Genomic DNA, 13,587 nt, shown 5'->3' with positions numbered 1-13,587 from the left:
TATTAGGATGAGCTACAAGAAGATACATCCATGTCTAAATGATTATATCCTCTTTTAGAAAGAGTATTCAACCTTAGATAAATGTCTAAAATGCGATGTGTCACAGCATAAGAGAAATGGATGTAGCCCATTAAAGGTGTTGTGGTATTTTCCAATCATACCAAGATTTAGACGCCTATATAGCATTACAAAAGATGCTAAATACTTAACATGGCATATAGATGAGATAATTAAGGATGGCAAGCTATGGCACCCTTCAAATCCTCCTCAATGGAAAAAGTTTGATTTTATGTACTCTAAGTTTGGGATAGAAGATAGAAACCTGTGCCTTGCATTAGCTGCTGATAGAACAAACCCTCATGGCATGCAAAGTAGCACTCACAATATATGGCCGGTCATTTTGATGATCTATAACCTTGCTCTAGCATTGCGTATGAAATGTAAATTTATGATGCTATCATTGTTAATTTTTAGGCCTCGATGACCAAGAAATAATATAGATGTATACTTAGCTCTGTTGATTAAAGATTTGAAGATATTATGGGAGATAGGTGTGGAGGTTTATGATGGGTATAGAGAAGAACATTTCATCCTGCGAGCAATGTTATTTGGCACTATAAATGACTTTTCTGCCAATGGCAATTTGTTAGGATACAATATCAAAGGGTGAGATGCATGTCCAATTTGTTCAATGTGATTGGAACACTGTAGGAAGAATGTCTTCATTAGACATTAGTGATTTTTGCCATAAATATATCATTACCAATGACTAAAGGCCTTTAATGGCCACCTGGAAAAAGGTAGAGTTCCTTTGCCATTAACCAGTGAGCAACTCTATGAAAAGGTTAAAGATTTGAATATTAAATTTAGAAAACTATTTGCAAGTAAGATTGTTAAGAATGGTAGAAAAAGAAGTCCATATTCTTTGAATTGCCACACTGGAAAACCCTAGATGTTATGCATTTTCTAGACAATGTACACATTGAAAAGAATGTCTGTGACAGTCTTGTTGGCAAGTTACTCCACATTTTAAGAGTAAGGACGGTATTAATGCAAGGATAGATTTGATTAGTACGGGGTTAAAAGAAGAATTGGCACCAGAAAGGAAGGGAAAATGCACTTTTTACCTCCAAAAGCTCACACTCTATCTAGAAAGAAAAATTGACTTTCTGTGAATTCTTGCATGAAGTTAACATGCCAGAAGGATATTCTTCAAATGTCAGTAACCTCTTATCCATAAAAAATCTCAAACTAGTAGGTCTTAAGACTTATGATTATCATATCATTATGGAAAATTTGTTGCTGATTGGTATACAATCCATTTTGTCGAAGAAGTTGCGAGCCATGATTACTAAATTTTGTTTCTTATTTAAGGCAATTTGTAACAAGGTGATTGACCTAGAGAAATTACCAAAGCTAAAACATGAAATAGCTAAGATTTTGAGTGAGCTTGAAATGTATTTTTTGCCTTCGTTCTTCAACATCATGGTTCATTTATCATTTCACTTTGTTAGAGATATAAAATTGTGTGGTCCTACTTATTTGAGATAGATGTACCGAGTAGAGCATTACTTAAAGGTATTAAAAGGATATGTAAAAAATCACAGTTAACCCAAAGGGTATATTGTTCAGAGGTACATTGTGGAAGAAGTAGTTGAATTATGCACTTGATATCTCTCAAATGTAGATGCCATTAAGATGCCAAAGTACACAAAGGACACCACAGGTGAAAAAGGTGGAATCATTATGAAGAAACTCATTAGCATAGACAAAACATAATGGGAGCAAGTTCACTTGCATGTTTTACATAACACTGAAGAAGTTTAGCCTTATGTCAAAGAACACAAGGCAATAGTTAAGAGTCAGAATATGGACAAGAATGAAACTTGGCTAGCAACATATCACAAAACGGGATTTTATATATTAGTTTAAAAGAAACATGTTATTTTTAGCTCCTCACAATCCAAGGTAAGTTGTTATTGTTATTTATCTTTAAATTTAGTTGATATTTTAGTTAATAAAATATTTTATTTTTTCAGGCAACATTAGGTGCTTATGTATCAATCCATTTGTCCTTGTGATTTATTATCTTGACTCATTAAGAGATAGTAAATTTAAGAACTATAAATCTATGAGGATATTATTTAATCAGTAAGTTTTTTAGTTCTATATTCTTTATATATGTTTATTATAACAATTAGCTTTTACTCGGTATGCTTAATCATTAGCTATAACACATTATCGAAGTGGTGAAGGTCTCCTTCCAAACACCAAAAAGCCTAATCCTGTTAAGTTTTATACATGAAAAAGAATAAAGGTTTGTATTATTTTTTTAATAAAACAAGATGATATGTATCTAAATGGTTGTTTGATTGTTATTTTATATTTGTTATTCTAAATATGCTACTTTGGATTGATGTAGAATTTTTGAAAAATTCTAAAACTTTCAAGTCATAGGGGAGACTCTACAGGATTTTTATAGCAGATACCTGTATTATATATATAAATTTATCCCTAAAGTATTTTAAATTAAGTTGAAATTTATCTCTACCATATTTTGATAATGACATCTTTTACTATTTTATAGGTATCTACATAACTACAAGCACTACTAAAAAATAGGTTATATATAACGCCTTATATTCAACGGTTATAAGAAAAAACGTTGAATAAAAAAAGCTAAGATTTTGAAAAGCTAATATTCAGTGGTTAAAAATATAATCGTTGAATAAATTTATATATATTCAACAGTTAAATAACAAAACTATTGAGTAAATGCTTCATAAAAGCATCTGTTGACATCATTCCATTATTCAACAGTTCCTTAAAAATAACCATTGAATAAACTAGTAGAATATTCAATGATTAAATTAAACAACCATTAAGTAAATGCTTCAAAAACTGCCTTATGATGTCATCAAATTATTGAACGATTCCTTAATCAAAACCATTGAATAAACGCTTAGAATATTTAACAGTTTCTGTTAAGGAATCGTTAAATAAACATTTATTTAATAGTTCTGTAATAGAACCATTAAATAATATCATTTAAATTGCCTTTTTGTCTCACAAAGCTGTTACTCTTCAAACGCTCAAAACTTCATTTTCTCTCTACAAAACCAAATACCCATTGTTGAATCTCCTTCCCTAAGCATTGAGTCCACATTTTCGGCCAAAACCTTTCATATTTCGCCGTTGGAATGCCATTGCTTGCCTTCATTGCCATTTTCACCTTTCACTGCATGGTATGCGAACACGTAAGTGCTCTATTACATTCCTCTTCCTCTTCCTTCTTCCTCTTCCCCTTCCCCTTCCTCTCTCTCTTCCTAACTTCATCTTCCTCTTCAATTCCAGTTGCTAGGTTCGTGGTTCATCTCCATTCAACCATGGTTCCTAACGTTCGTGGGTTACATCGACAAACGAAAAAAGATTATTTTTTTAAGAAATTGTATAAAATTTGAGTAGTTTATTTGACCATAGATTGAATGGGTTATGATTATTTAAAGTAAGGATGATTTCATATACAATGTGCTTGAATTTTGTTTGAATAAAAATGCTCTGTGTCTGCTGCCAATTCTAAAATTTGAATTGTGAAATTGTTAAATGTGATTAGTTGAGTGATTTTTAACATGAATTTGTTTTATTTTAATGTTCAATTTGTTAAAAGAGGGTGATAAGCCTAGAAAATGCTTAGTTTTATGCCGTTATGCTGTCAAATTTTTTTTTTATTTTAGTCTTGCAAATATGACCATTGTTAAAGTTGTTTTATGGTCTGGAGGGAGTTGAATTATACTTCTATCTCATTTCTTAAATTATTTTAAATTTTTTTACATTAAAATGGTATAAAGAAAGGGCATACTGCCTAGGAAATACTCATTTGAAATCGTTATGCTACTGATTTTTTTTAATTTTAATTGTTCTCTTGAAAAGAACAAATATAACTATAATTGAAGTTGTTGAAGTAATTAAACTCGTGACTCACTGAATGGTTTCCTGTCTTTACCATCTTTCTTAAATAAAGGCATTATAAATAAGGAGTGGATGTTTGCTAATTGCTTATCTAAAGAATATAGGGATGTGGTGGCAGAATTTGTTAAGTTTGCAGTAAATAACGTAAAAAACTATGAGTGAATTGTTTGTCATTGTTTAAGTTATGGCAATGTGAAGTCAATTTCTCCTGAGACATACGAACTTCACTTATTTAAGTATGAAATTGATCAGAGTTACAGGTGTTAGGTAAAGCATAGGGCTGCACAAAAGACTGAACGAGACTAGACTTTAGCCTAACCCGGAGTCTGGTCCTTTTCATGAAAAGGACTGGATTATGTAACCCATAGTCCGGTCTGGTCCTGTGAAAACCCAAAGATTAACAAGACTGGACTTGGTCCATAGGACTGGGAGACTGGTCCTGTTAGTCCAATACTCACTTGACCTTTTTTTTTCTTTTTTTTTCTCTATGATGACCAATAATCTATTTCAACTTAACAAACTCAATTAAGATAATAAAAACACTTATAATCATAATAAATCCATAATAATTTCTAACACCAAGAAAATAATATTTTAGTTACAGTCCAAACTCTAAATGATTTAAATACATAACGTCAATAAAAAATCAGAGGAAAAACCGAAAATAGACCAAAGAAAAAAAATTAGCAAGAACAGAAGTAATAAAATCAACCCACAGACATGTTCCTTCAAAGTTTGAACAAATCAAGATCAGAGTGCAAAGTGCTAGTCAGGGGCTAGGGCTTTGGTGCACTGAAGATATTGAGAATGAGAGCAAAGTTGAGTAAGTGGCTGAGACGCTAAGTGCTGTTGAGTAACAGTGTTGAGGTTTTTTTTTTATCAGAGTGCAAAGTGCAAGGCAGGATTAAGACTTTTTTTCTAAGGCTTATTAATTAATAATTTATAAATTAATTTTAATTATATTAAAATAATTATATAGGACCAAACCAGACCACTTAGTCCAGATGCTTGGTCTCTAATCTGGTCTTACTCAAAAAATTAGTCCTATCTTTTTAGTCTTTTTGGTCTTATAGGACCAGCATTTTACAAGACTGGACAGGACCGGATTTTCATGGGTCGGACCGGACCGAACGAGACCACGAGACTTTTGCATAGCCCTAGTAAAGCATAGAGAAACACCTGAAGATGTAAATAATAGTAGCTTAGGGTATATAAAAAGTTGTTCATCATTACCATCTTTTAACACAAATGCATATGAGGCCGATTGTCTTGATGCGATGGAAGAGGAACTCGAGAATTTTTCAGAGAAGTTAGAAAGGTTGAAAATTGATGCAAAGACACCTTTGTATGAGGGTTGTACTGAGTTTACTTTATTGTCTACTGTGTTAGAATTGTACAACTTGAAAGCAACAAGTAGGTGGAGTGATACAAATTTTTCAAGCTTGCTCTCTCTAATCAAACTAATGCTACCAAAGAATATCAAGCTTTCGGGTTGACTATATGATACAAAGAAGGTGTTATGCATAGTTGGCCTGAGCTATAAGAAGAGGTATGCTTGCCCTAGCTATTTCATTTTGTTTAGGAATGAATATGAAGAGCTAACCCACTGTCTTAAGTGTGAGACATCATGTTATAAGCAAAATGGGAAGAGTCTAAAGAAGACAATGTGGTACTTTTCTATTATTCCAAGATTTAGGCGTTTGTATAGCATACATCAAGAGGCAAAGAATTTAACATGGCATGTAGATAGAAGGATTAAAGATGATAAGATTCGGCATCCAGCTGATTCTTTAGAATGGATAAGGTTTGATTGAAAGTACTATGAGTTTGAAAAATAAGAAGGAACTTATGCCTCACATTATTTACTGATAGGATAAACTTACATGGTATGCAGAGCAGTACTTATAGTACATGGCCTATGATGATGGTCTTTTATAACCTTCCTCTGTGACTTTGCATGAAGTAGAAGTATATGATGCTATTCTTGCTAATACTGAGGCCCAAGCAACTCAAGAATGACATAGATGTTTACTTAAAACCATTGATTAAAGACTTGAAGCTATTATGGGAGATGAGTGTGGAGGTATATAAAACCTATAGAGAAGAGATATTCAATTTGAGAGCCATGCTTTTTAGTATAATCAATGACTTTCATGCATCTGGTAATCTATCAGGGTATAGTATTAAAGGATAACTTGGATGTCCTATTTGTGAAGAAGGAACACGTTCAATGAGATTGCAACATGGGATGAAGAACATGTACCTTGGGCATCATAGATGGTTGGGTGATAAACATCGATATCGTCTATGAAAAAAGCCTTTTGATGGAAAAATAGAAGAAGAGAGGCCACTAAAGTAGTTGAGTGGTGAGGAATTATTTCAAAAGATAAAAGACCTTGATATTAAATTTGGCAAATCATTTGCAATGCATATTAGAACAAGCAGGTGGAAGAAAAGATCAATTTTCTTTGAGTTGTTATATTGAAAGACCTTCAATGTGTGACACTTCCTCAATTTGATGTATATTGAGAAAAATATGTGTGAGTCTTATTGGGATGTTGCTTCTTATTCCAAGAAAGACAAAGGATGGCATCAATGCAAGGTTAGACATGGTTGAAATGGGCATAAGAGAAGAATTGGCACCATAGGAGAAGGGAACACGTACATTTCTTCAAGTAGTAGCTCACACACTGTCTAGAATAGAAAAGAAATGTGAGTTTCTTGCTATAGTCAGGGTTCTATAGTGCTACTTTTCAAATGTTAGAAACCTTGTCTCAATAAAGGACCTAAAGTTAAAAAGTTTAAAAACTCATGATTACCATATTTTAATAGAGAATTTTATTTCGATGGCTATGTGTGGTATTTTACCCAATAATGTGCAAGGTACAATCATAAAGCTATGTTACTTCTTTAGATGCCTCTATGGTAAAGTAATTAATCCTGACAAGTTGCCGAAGTTGCACAGCTAAATTGGACAAACATTATGTGAGTTGGAGATGTTTTTCCCTCTTGTATTTTTTGATATCATGGTCCACTTAACCATTCACTTGGTTAGGGAGGTACAATTATGCAGCCCTGCTTATTTAAGGTGAATGTACCCTTTTGAGCATAATATGAAAGTATTAAAAGGGTATGTGAAAAGTCAGAGTCGACCAGAAAGTTGCATTGTTGAATAATATATTAATAAAGAGACTATTCACTTTTGCGGTCATTACTTAAAGAATTCAAGGAATGTTGATGATGAAGCTACAGAACAAATAATGGGAAGAAAAGTTGTCATTATCTCAAGTGACCAATGGAAAAAAGTATACCTTTTTGTGCTATATAACTCTCCAAAGATTGATGAGTATGAAAAAATTCACAAGGCAGAGCTAAAAAGGCAACACTATCATCGATTAGAGATTTAGATCATCAAACTGCATAATAAACAATTCATTCACTAGTTGAAAGAGTATATCAAAGGAAAGTACAATGCCAATCTTAATTCAATTATTGATAGATTAAGATGGCTGGCACAAGGTCCAAGCAAACATGTCTTTACTTACACTAGCTATACTAATAATATGTACAAGTTCTACACAAAGGAGCGTAATGACCGAAGTACGATGAAAATAGTGATGTATCCATTATAGGTGATAGCATGCACATTTCCAGTGCGAAAGATAAAAAACAAAAATGCATTACTTTAGGGTAATTGAGCATATTTAGGAGTTGGATTACATCTCTTTTCGAGTTTTAGTCTTCAATTGCAAGTGGGTTGAATATAAGAATAAGGTAGATGTCAATAACTCTAGGTTGATTAGGGTGAATCTGAATAAGGAAGGGTTCACAGAAGATACTTTCATTTTTCCTTCCTAAGCCAAACAAGTTTTTTATGTCCATGATTCAATTGATAAGGAATGGTCTATTATTTTATCGAGTAACAAAGAAGTTGAAGAAATGGAAGATGCAGAAAATAAGTAAAGTCAAAGAAATGATGAGGTTGAAGTTGATCTATTTCATGGGACATCATTTGAAAATGATGATGGTGTAGACATTATTGAAGATAATAATTTCTACGTAAGACATGATCATAATGAGGGAATTTGAATCTTTAAGAACTGTTGAATAATATCTCTCACAATTTCTCATTTTCAAATTTCAAAAATTTATGCAACGGTTTTGGAATAAAAATCATTGAATAAATGGAAAATATTTAACGATTAAAAACCATTTAATAAATGATCCTAGAATATTCAATACCAAATTACTTAACGGTTTATAACCGTTAAATAGTAAGGTAAATAGCCATTTTATATTCCTTTTTTTGCAATAGTAAAGGTTAGGAATGTGGGTACTATGTTATGAAGTTTATGAGAGAAGTAGTTACACAATAAGAGTTGATCATTCCTCAAAATGTAAGCTAAAAGCTTTGAAACTAAGTTAATATAATGTTAATTACTTATATATTACTTTCATATCTTATGTAGTATTTTGTTGGAGCAAGATCCTCACATTTTACTACGGAGAAAATAAAAGATTTAATTGAAGAGTGGTCAGAATACATTATTGGGTATTTGTGATAGGAAGTTAGATTTTAATATTAGAAAAGTACTAATAGTTTCATTTATTAGGCTTGTTAGAAATTAAACTAGCTATTTAGGAAATTAAAATTGTTGTTTAAATTTCATGTTCTTTCCTTATATATAAATTTTTTTGTTGAAATTGTTTTTGGATTTGTTTTTGACACTGGGGTTACTCATTTTTAAAGATTTGTAAAGGGAGAAATTTTGAAAATTTTAGATTAAAAAAGATAAAAATGGCCCATGGGAGCGCTCAAAGCGCTCCTGTAAAACTAACATGCAGGAGCACTGTTGAAATGAGCGCTCCCATATGTGCTCCCGAGCATATTTAACCTTACATATATGGGAGCGCTTTTCAAAAAGCACTTCTATTTCTAATACTTACAGGAGCGCTTTATGAAGCGCTCCTGTATATTTCGAAGCACTCGATATGCGAGCACTTTTGAAGCGCTCCTAATATTTAAAAAAATGTTCCTCTAAACTTATTTTGTAATAGTGAAGAGGTTATGTAAGTTGCCAGTTTTGAAACAAATCAATATGTTTTTATGGCAAGTTAGTCATGAGAGACAACCAAAACATCTCTTAAGAGAGAATACACACCATCCTTTTGAGTGCCATTATGAGGAGTTTGAACTACATGTTCAGTGAAAATTTTAGATTAAAAAAAATAAAAATGGCCTATGGGAGCACTCATTATTTGAGTGCTCCTGTAGAACTGACATGCAAGAGCGCTGTTGGAATGAGCGCTCCCATATGTGCTTCTGAGCATATTTAACCTTACATATATGGGAGCACTTTCCAAAAGCGTTCTTGTTTCTAGTACGTACAGGAGCGCTTTGTGAAGGCTCCTATATATTTCGAAGCACTTAATACACGAGTGCTTTTAAAGCGCTCCTTAAGGTTAAAAAAAAAACATTTCTGTAAACTTATTTTGTAGTAGTGAAGAACTTATGTGAGTTGCTAGTTTTGAAATAAATCAAGATGTTTTTATGGCAAGTTAGTCATGAGAGACGACCAAGACATCTCCTAAGAGCAAAGAGAGGTTTCTGTGAGAGTACACACTGTCCTTTTGAGTGCCATTGTGAGGAGTCTAAACTACATATTCTTTGATATTGTTCCCTTGCTCGGGATCTCTAGGCATTTTTTTATTAACCCTTGATATCTGCACGAATTTTTATCTTTTTCTATGCAGGATTGGTGACGATGGAATTTCAAGAAGGAAATTGGGGAAGGATAGGTTCGTCAGTTGTCATGGAAAAAGGTGTTTAGCGTAGCATGTTGGCACTTATGGAAAAAAGAATGGATGCTGAGGTGTGCTTGAAAACTCCAGATTTCCAAGCTAGAGGGTCTTCCATTCCATTATTCATCAACTAATGGAGGAAAGTGCTGCCAAGGGATCTAGAAGAATCATTCTGAACACCAGGTGTCGCAAGGAAACTCACTGGACACCTCTATAAGAAGGTACTCTCAGGTTTGTTGTGGTTTATATAGATTCACTACAGGCGATTAATCTTTTGTTTCGTGAAGGGAACGTTTATCATCCCTTGGATAGGCTTCTGTAGCAAATCAAGCTAATTTGGATGGAGTTGCACAATGTTCATATTGCTTATACCTACAAAGAAGGCATCACTTGCATAAATCAACTAGCAAAAAATGCTCACCATGGAAACTTTGATATCCAGATTATCCTTACTGTTCCTATTGAATGTTTCAATGTATTGTGGCCCTGCCATTAATGTGCTGAACCAGACTTGGGATTTTTTTTCTTTTTTCCTGTTCTTTTTCAAGCCTTTGGCTTGCCCTGTTATTCCAAAACAAAAACAAAAAATGAAAAGGGCAGATATAATAAATAAAATGAAAAAGTAGCACGTGAAGTATGGTTTGGTCGTACTATTTGTCTTCTCGTGTCAGGACCACATAGTTCACTCTCTTGCGATTTCTCTTATCTCATCCCCGGATTTTCCTATAACAGAACAGCGAATTCAATAAACAATAAACGCTGACCTCTAGTTTCCTGAGCCACTTTACCCAATGTGGCACTATCTGCCCTTTCTTCTGGCCCTCCTTCAAAATATAGGACTTATTTGGAAAATATGTACAAGTCCTCCGTAAAGAACTTCTTTACAAATAAAGAAATTTAGAAAATGCGACCAAGTTCTTTGGAATTTAAATGAAATCAGAATTTTAGCGGAAAAGATTTTTATATCACTAATTACTAGAACGTGAAAAACTCCCAAAAATTCTCCTTGCATGCTACACGAAGGACTCAGATTTTGAATGCCAAACTTTCCTTTCAAACCTTTTAGATTTTCTGTACCCAATTTCTTCTTCTTCGTACGCCCTTCTACATTTGGACTCTTATGCAACCCAAGTTTGGTTTCGATACTCATCAGGCGATGAATATCATGAGCGATCTGAACCTCTAGATGGTTCAAATTCATCAATTTTATTTATATATTTATTAAAATATATCTACTTTATTATCAATTTGAATAATGTAGATTTAATTTAAATAGTTCAATTTAATATTATTTTTTAAAATAAAAAAATTATAAATTGACTACCTAGATATACTCTGAATCCAGTCTGTCTAAAGTATATTTGGATAGTTAATTTATAAAAAATTTAAAAAAATAATACTAAATTAAATTATTCAGATTAAATATGTATTGTTCAGATTAATGATAAAATAAATTTATTTAATTTTTATAATTTTTTATAATGAAAATAAAAAATAAATTTTATAAAATTTGGATGGTCTAGATTAAAAATTTAGATGAATGCTCACCAAGTGATGAGTGCAAAAACCAAACTCTATGCAATCGTGAGAGAATGAGTGAGGCAAACTCGTGCTTGGCTTGAGCACAAAGAAGGAAAATTTTTGGTGTTGTGCATCAAAAATAAGGATGACCAGTATGGGATAAGTATACAAAGCTTATATCTTTTAAATCTTAATTTACAAAAAAAAATTCAAATTTTACACCATGACACAATATTTATCTTAGAAATAATATTTTTAACACTTTTGTTAACTTTTGAAAAGTCTTCTCCTAATGGTAAGATTTTTCGAAATTTTATAATATAAAAGGACATTAACAATCCAACAAAAGGAATGCTGCTTCTTACCAACAGACATACCACATCACTAATAAAAGTAAGGATCCTGCCTATGATTTACATGTAGCACTTAAAACTTAACTGAAAAAATATAATACATAAATTTAGGTTTTATGATAAATTAAGATTAACTGAAATAGTGCTTCAACTTTAAATTGATAATAAACCCCTCAATATTCAACTACAGGTATATAGATAGGCACATATCATTTGAGATTAAAAATATTTTTTTTCAATGAATAATATCTCTATAATAAAGTTGTAAAGAACAAAGATTATTATTTTCAAATAAATATGTGCACAATTTAAAGAGAACAATTTAATGTAATATAACCACTTTATCTTAAAATAAAAAGGGTATTATAAAGCATCCAAAATCACGGTCCACTATATTATTAAAATGGAGATATCTTAACATTTTGGGGGGTGGGGGAGTAAATCTGTTAAACAAACAGAACATGTGACGACATATACCAATAAAAATAAATGTTTATATAATAGTTAATTAAAAATTTATACTTTTGAACTTCTCAAAACAGGAAGAGCCGATAACTTGGGCTAACCCAACGAGCCAACCATAACCCGCTCGAAAAAAGTTAAGGTCGAGATTGGTTATATAAGCTTTTTTAAGAGGATAAGATATTTTAAGCCCAATCTAAATAAGTCCAACCCTTAGAAGTTTTGGCTCCAAGTGTATATAAAGTAGGTAACTTTGGCTAACCTCAACATGTCAGCTCAAACTTAGCCCAAAAAAAGTCAAGGCCGAGCTTGCCTATATGAGATTTTTTAAGATGATAGGATACTTAAAGTGCTATCCAAATAACCCCTGTCCAAATTGAGCTTGATCCAAATAAGCCTAGTCCGATTGAATTACTGGCTCCAAAAATAAGTAACAAACTTGAATACATAGTCTATAAAGGTAAATAATTGAATGTAGATTACACCATGAAGACAAACATAAATACACAATCTACAACGATAAGTAGCTAAAACGGCCTAAACCACAAAAATAATCGAGAACAGATAGTCCACGAGAGTAATACTAACTAAACCATTTAATGAAGCTTTTTAATCAAACACTTTGTATGGATAAATTTCCAAACAGTTAATAAAGATTTTTAATTTTCAATCTCTTGTCCAACAAATTTCCAACCAACCATAATTGAATTTATCATGTTTTTTTTTCATTCAAATTTCCCATCAAAAATCAATTTAAGCTAAAGAAATTAAAAAAAAAAAAGCAAACCCACACCATCATCATTTTTATCTTAATACTAAAAATTTCAACTTGATTCAAATATTGTGTTTAAATAATAAAAACTATATAAATACTGAATGTATAATATATCAACCATATGGGCAGAAATAGAATACATCATCAATGCTTGCTTATTTTGAAAATAGCCAAGCATTAATACTAAAAATCTTGATTGTATAACATATCAACCAAGTTAAATGCTTGGTTCTTATTAAAATAAAAATTTTTAGTATTAGTACTTCTTGTTTTAGTAATATTAAGGTTATTTTGAAAATATAACTAAAAAAATTTATTTCATTTCATTACTCTGACTTATTGTTTTCTTAAATCTTAATTAAAATTATGTCACATCCAAAGATCTTTAATAAAATTCTTCCCTTTTTAAATAGGGAGCTAAGTGCAATATGTTGATGTTAGATTGATCTCTCTCTATTCTTTTTTTAGTACAAGGGAGATATACCCCAAAATTAATAAAATTATATTTAAAATATCATAAATTATAGTTCTTATTAAAATTACTAGGTCATTATTTATTACATTGGAGATGTTAATGAATCATGATAGTAGGAGTGAGCTGCAGGCAGAGGTAATTTTGAAGAGGTTTTTATTTTATTTTATTTTATTTTTTGAATAAACAAGGCATAGAAGTCTTTTTCATTAAAATCCAAATTACAATCAAGT

Source organism: Prosopis cineraria, unplaced genomic scaffold, assembly GCF_029017545.1.
Source record: "Prosopis cineraria cultivar Desert tree isolate PC_DT_omini unplaced genomic scaffold, ASM2901754v1 PC13, whole genome shotgun sequence".
Classification (NCBI taxonomy): domain Eukaryota; kingdom Viridiplantae; phylum Streptophyta; class Magnoliopsida; order Fabales; family Fabaceae; genus Prosopis; species Prosopis cineraria.
Note: the sequence above shows the minus strand (reverse complement) of the source record.